The sequence below is a fragment of the Malaclemys terrapin genome, chromosome 1 (assembly GCF_027887155.1).
Source record: "Malaclemys terrapin pileata isolate rMalTer1 chromosome 1, rMalTer1.hap1, whole genome shotgun sequence".
Lineage (NCBI taxonomy): Eukaryota > Metazoa > Chordata > Testudines > Emydidae > Malaclemys > Malaclemys terrapin.
Genome location: NC_071505.1, coordinates 354,519,738 through 354,525,737, shown reverse-complemented (window position 1 = coordinate 354,525,737; position 6,000 = coordinate 354,519,738).

Below are 6,000 nucleotides of genomic sequence, written 5' to 3'. Positions count from 1 at the left end.
AGGGAGCTCAGTCACCCTTCCTCTGTGTGGAAGCAATGAGACTGTGGAACTGTTGTATCTCCTCCAACATCACACTGTCAGCAGCCTACCACCCGGGCACACAGAACGCAATAGCAGACAGTCTCAGTCGCAAATTCCCACACAACCATGAGTGGGAACTAGCCCCAGTAGTACTTCACAATCTATTCAGGTGTTGGAGGACGCCAATCACAGACTTGTTTGCCTCTTACCTGAACAAGAAATGTCCATGCTACTACTGTTCCAGAGCGGGGATAGGACAACACTTCCTAGGTGATGCTCTTCTCCTCCCCTGGGACAGAGATCTTCTTTACGCTGTTCCTCCTTTTCCCCTACTCTTGAAGGTCCCGCTGAAGATAAAAAGAGATGGAGCACATGTCATTCTGATCACTCCTACTTGGCCGGAACAGACCTGTTACCCTTACTTGTCACAGCTCGTGATGCACCTGCCGATCTCTCTTCCAGTCACTCCATACCTCCTCTCTTAGAATAGAGGATGTGCCCTACATCCCAACCTGGTGATTCTCTGCCTCAAGGCATGGCTCCTTCTTGGTTCAAACACCTTGAAAGTTCCTGTTCAACGGAGGTGCCAGAGGTATTATTACACAGTGAAAGTCCTCGATATGACATACTTACCTGCAAAAATAGTCCAAGTTTCAGATTTGATGTATTCCCCAACAAAACTCCCTGACATCCGCAACTCTTCCACACATCTTAGACTATGCACTGGCTTTAAAAAGATCGGGTCTATCTTTAAATTCTTCCAGAGTCCACTTAGTAGCTATAACAGCCTTCCACCATCCTAGAGGGATGGTGCTGTCGCATCCAACCACCAAAAGATTCCTCAAGGGTATAGTTAGCCTCTAGTCTACACGCAATAAATCGATCCCGGACGTGCTCGCCGTCGATGCCGGTAATCCTGTTCCGCGAGAGGAGTAAGCGGAGTCGACAGGGGAGCCTGCCTGCCGCATGTGGACCCACGGTAAGTACCTTTAAGTTCGAACTAAGATACTTCGACTTCAGCTACGTTATTCACGTAGCTGAAGTTGCGTATCTTAGTTCGAACTGGGGGCTTAGTGTGGACCAGCCCTAAGAGTTGCCTAACTGATTCCACTGAAGGGTTATTAAAAGACTGCCAGCATGAATAACCTTAAGGGCCCTGGCCTCCTCTCCTTGGGGGAGCATCAAAACTGATTTGAATAGGGGTGAGTTCAAGGGGGAGCCAGACCAACAGAGACACACACAGGATCTGGGCTTGCTAAGGGAATGTAAGTTTGGTTCTCTTTTGTTCTTCTTGTCACAGTTTCTAGCTTAACAGCACCTCTGACCTCTGTATGGTCTGCCCAAAGGATGCTCCCATAAATCTCAGCCTTCTAGCTGTTACCTCTCTCTGGGAAGAGTCCTATTCCTCCAGACCGGAGATTTAGGCTGCAATTCATACTGCCCTTCACTGTGTTTATCTCAGCATGTGTGACCTTAGTCCAAACCCAATGGACTCTCTGTCTCTCTCTCCTCTCTAGGACTATGAATACCAGTCACCATCCAGCCTTTGCAGAGCAAGGCATATTTATGTTTAGGACAAAAGGATTACAGAGAAAACATATCATATAAAAAAGGTCTAAATGCATGGTAAGCTTAGCAGAAGTCACATATCTTCCACCTAGGTAATCTGGTAGGTTTCAAATGTCCTTCAGATCCTCCCAGTAGGGGTTTACAATTTCATATCAGTTTTTGGAACAAAATGAGGCTTCCCTGAGTCAGTTCCAGCTGAGGCTTTATACAGTTTTGGGGCCCTTGTTTTCCCCAGGTTTCCTGAAAAAGGTAAAACTAATCAATGTCCTTCCACCCCAGGGGGCAAAGCTTCAAATTATGGGTTCTGCATAATTGGTTTTTTGAACTTTATCTAAATCACTGCCCAGTGAGTCTAGATTCCACAGCATACCCACCCGGCAAGCCAGAAACACAAAAATACATATAACGTTTGTTGCTACCAAAGGCCATGAATATTTGAGATGCCTTAGGTGTCTGGTATATCTCAAGTTAATAGTGTTTTTAAATTTCCATGCTTCCAAGGCCTGGCATCTGTCACACCTGTAACTTAAGAACAAAGCTTATGTAACTTGTCTTGTAGTACCCTAAATATCTGTGAAGGCTGTGTTTTAAAATCCCCCTCCCGCCCCCCCCCCCCCCCCCGTACACACATTTTTAATACTTTGTTCCAACTGCTAATCAAAATAGTTTGTTTCAAGAAAGCTGTTGGTCGATATGCCTAGTCACAGGTTTCCAAAGGGAGGAAAGGCAGGTGCCTAAAATGCAATCAAACCTACAGAGTGATAAATAATTGTTATACATGTGGTAGTGTATATGGTATGTGATCTGAGTTATATACCATTACTCTACCCAGTGTCATCTTCTAGGCCAAGTAGGACCATGCGCACCTCATACTAATAGCACCAGCATGGCCTCAGCAACATAGGTTTTTGACCCTATTAGCATTGTGAGACCTCCTCTGCCTATCCCATTGGATCCTCATGTGATTTCTCTGAACCATAGCCATCTGCCCCATCTCAGTTCCACTCAACAGTATGGATGCTTCATGGCAAACACCACTGGAAATGGCTTGCTCAAAAAAATGTTCAGGAAATTCTTGAGAGTATCAAAAAGCCTTCATCTTGGCCAGGGTTGGGCAAACTACAGCCCGCGGGATTGCCTCCTGTGGCGCCACAGGCCCCACACCGCTCTCGGAAGCGGCCGGCACCGATTCCCTGCAGCCCCCGAAAGGGGGGGGGGGGGCGAGGGCTCCGTGCGTTGCCCTTGCCTCCAGGCGCCATCCCCCCCCAGCTCCCATTGGCTGGGAACCACAGCCAATGGGAGCTTCGGGGGAGGTGCCTGGAGGCGCAGCAAGGGCAGCACGCGCGGAGCCCTCTGCCCCCTTCCCCCAGGGGCCGCAGCGCTTCCTGGAGCGGCGCGGCGTGGGGCCAGGACAGGCATGCAGGAAGCCTGCTCTGGCCCCAGTGCATGCTGCTGCCACCCCGGAGCCACTTTATGTAAGCAGCGCTGGGCCGGTGCCCGAACCCCTCCTGCACCCCGCCCCCCAACTCCCTGCTCTAAGCCCCTTGCCTGCACCTCACACCCCAACCCCCTGCCCTGAGCCCCCTTGTACAGCCCACACCCCTCCTGCACCCAACCCCCTGCCTTGAGCCCCCTGTTGCACCCCTGTGCACCCCAACCCCCTGCCCTGAGCCCCCTGCCACACCCCACACCCCAACCCCCTTTCCTGAGCCCCCTCATACACCCTGCACCCCTCCTTTGCCCTGAGCACCTTCCTGCACACCGCACCCCCTCCCACACCCCACACTCCCTCCCGCACCCCAACCCCCTGCCCCGGCCCTGCATACAATTTCCCCACCCAGATGTGGCCCTCGGCCCAAAAAGTTTGCCCACCTCAATCTAGGCATATTTACCTGGCCAAATGTCTGGTCTTAACAAACATATCTTTCCAGTGCTTCTGTTAACCATGTTCTGGATGATCTGTTGCACCTAAAACATCAGGGTCTGGCAGTTATTTCTCTTACATTACATTTAACAGCTATTTCACCTTTCCACCCTGTAGCGGGTGACTGATTGCCTTTTTCCAACCCCATAACTATCAAATTTCTAAAAGGGTTAGACAGGTTATACCCATAGGTGCAAGATCCTGTTCCCCCATGACATCTCAACATAGTGCTAACAAAATTAATGGGGCCAGCTATTGAACCTCTCGCAACTTGGGCCCTACTCTACCTCTCTATGAACGCAGTGTTTCTGATAAACTCAGCAAGGAGAGTGGATGAATCAACACCCTTGGTTTCAGAGTCTCCTTCTATAGTTTTCCGTAAGGATAAAGTTTACCCTGCCCTCACCTAAAATCCCTAACAAAAGTGGATTCCAATTTCCATATTAACGAGGCAGTTTGTTTGCCAACTTTTTTCCCGAAGCCTCATATCCATACGGATTAACAGAATTTCATTCATTTGCTATGAGGAGATCATTAGTCTTCTACTTGGACCACACCAGGTCCTTTAGATCAGTGGTTCTCAACCTTTTTTGGACAGGGACCCATTTGTAAACATTGATGGCCAGTCACAACCTAGTAAATAGCTTAAGTAGAAAACACATAAGTATTTTGCCCCCAAAATACTTATTAGCCATTATATGTAATAATAATAATAATGTTAAAGCAGGTCAACAGTCAGAAAGCTAAAGGCAGAAATCAACATTAACAAGAACACATTAATAACAGTATAATAAATCTTAATGAGAAACAAGAGCTTGCTTATCTTTGACAAATATATCAAAGTTTGGTGTAATTGTAGTCAGTGCAATCTGAAGGTCATGTTCAACATCCAGTCTGTTCTGGCTTTTATTCTTCTGTTGAGTCAAGGCAGCAAATCCAATTTTGCACGAGTATGTTGTATTGAAAGGCAAAATTACTCTAATAGCATGGCAAGCAAGAGCAGGATATTCTCCACCAGCAGCACTGTACCAAAACTGGGGAAGGCTCATTTCAGTGTATTTTCTCAGTAGATTGTGATCGCAAGATAACTTGACCAGCTGAGATTTTTCCTCCAGCGGTAGACTCCCATTTTCCAACACATTTCCAAATGGATCCCATATCCATTTTTCACCCTGGAGTTGCTCATCTGGAAAGAATCATATGTGCAATTTAGTTAAATAATTACTGATTGTTTTCTTCAGTGCTTCCTGGTTAGTGGAATATTTCCAATTGTTGTTTCTAGAAACACATTATGAAACATGTCCATCCTATCATTTGAAACATGTTTGTTCCACAGAGAGGATTGTTTTTTATTAATGCAGCAATTTTTTCATTTTTTTTCAAAGTGATTGTGCCTTCTGCCTTGGAAAGACAGATTCAAATCATTCAGATGATTGAATATATCTGCCAGATATTTTTTTTTTTTAAATGGAGATATCCTATCGCTGCCCCGGGGGCTGTCTATCTCCTAGAACTGAAAGGTCATAGAGTCCAGCCCCCTACCTTCACTAGCAGAACCAAGTACTGATTTTGCCCCAGATCCCTAAGTGGCCCCCTCAAGGATTGAACTCACAACCCTGGGTTTAGCAGGCCAATGCTCAAACCACTGAGCTATTCCCCCCTCTACCCCACACACACAAACAAGCCATGTGTCATTACTGAAGTGTTCTGCCAGGTGAGACTTTTTTCTTCAAGAAAAGCTGCCATCTCACTTATAAGTTCATATATACAAGACAACAAATTGTCATGGGACAGCCAGAAACCTCAGCATGATAAAGCAGATTTACATGCGCATAGCCCATTTCCTGAAAGAAAACTTGAAAGCATCATGAATTCTTAGCATTTTGTTTGATATAATTCACAGTTTTGACAGCATCTTTAAGAATTTCATGAAGCTCAGGTACCATGTCTTCAGCTGTTAATGCCTCCCTCTTCAGTAAACAGTGATTCCACATTGCATTGGGTGCTTTTGAAAGGATTCTTTGAACATCTCCTGAATGTTTCCCTGTCATTGAAGCGGCTCCATCAGTTGTAACACCAATGCATTCAATCAGCTCAATCCCACCAACTCCAAGTAATTATCCAGTGCAACAAATATATCAGCAGCAGAAGTAGAAATAGGCAAATCTACCCTAAACAAGTACTATTCTTGAAAATCATTTTCCAATACATGCCTCGCATAAACCAACACAATAGAACGGTAGATACACTAGAGGGTAGGGATCGGATACAGAGGGACCTAGACAAATTAGAGGATTGGGCAGAAAAAAACCTGATGAGGTTCAACAAGGACAAGTGCAGAGTCCTGCACTTAGGACGGAAGAATCCCATGCACTGCTACAGACTAGGGACCGAATGGCTAGGTAGCAGTTCTGCTGAAAAGGACCTAGGGGTCACAGTGGACGAGAAGCTGGATATGAGTCAACAGTGTGCTCTTGTTGCCAAGA